This window comes from Penaeus monodon, chromosome 24 (genome assembly GCF_015228065.2).
Source record: "Penaeus monodon isolate SGIC_2016 chromosome 24, NSTDA_Pmon_1, whole genome shotgun sequence".
Classification (NCBI taxonomy): domain Eukaryota; kingdom Metazoa; phylum Arthropoda; class Malacostraca; order Decapoda; family Penaeidae; genus Penaeus; species Penaeus monodon.
Genome location: NC_051409.1, coordinates 25,907,376 through 25,907,664, shown reverse-complemented (window position 1 = coordinate 25,907,664; position 289 = coordinate 25,907,376). Strand labels below are relative to the sequence as shown.

Genomic DNA, 289 nt, shown 5'->3' with positions numbered 1-289 from the left:
GACTACGACTTGCAAACAAACAGAAGACCAAGAGAAGAAAGTGACAGTGAAGAAAATCCAGATCCCAAATTCGCCCGAAGACACGAAGCCGGCAGAAACTTAGAAGAACTTCAACCACCCAAAACAAACAACCAAACAGTAAGACAAAATTATGTAGTACTCATTAATCTAGCTGGAGAATCAGAAACATCAAATTTCAATAACCCTATGAAATTAACTGAAGCAATCAACAAATCAGTATTTCAAAAATATATAATAGAGGACACACTGAGAGTACTTGGAACTGGGA

General features: G+C 37.0%; 1 protein-coding gene across 1 annotated transcript in view; it reads left to right on the top strand.

Annotated features, from left to right (window-relative positions):
* LOC119588928 (conserved oligomeric Golgi complex subunit 7-like) overlaps positions 1-289 on the top strand; it is a 13,142-nt gene that overhangs the window by 288 nt on the left and 12,565 nt on the right.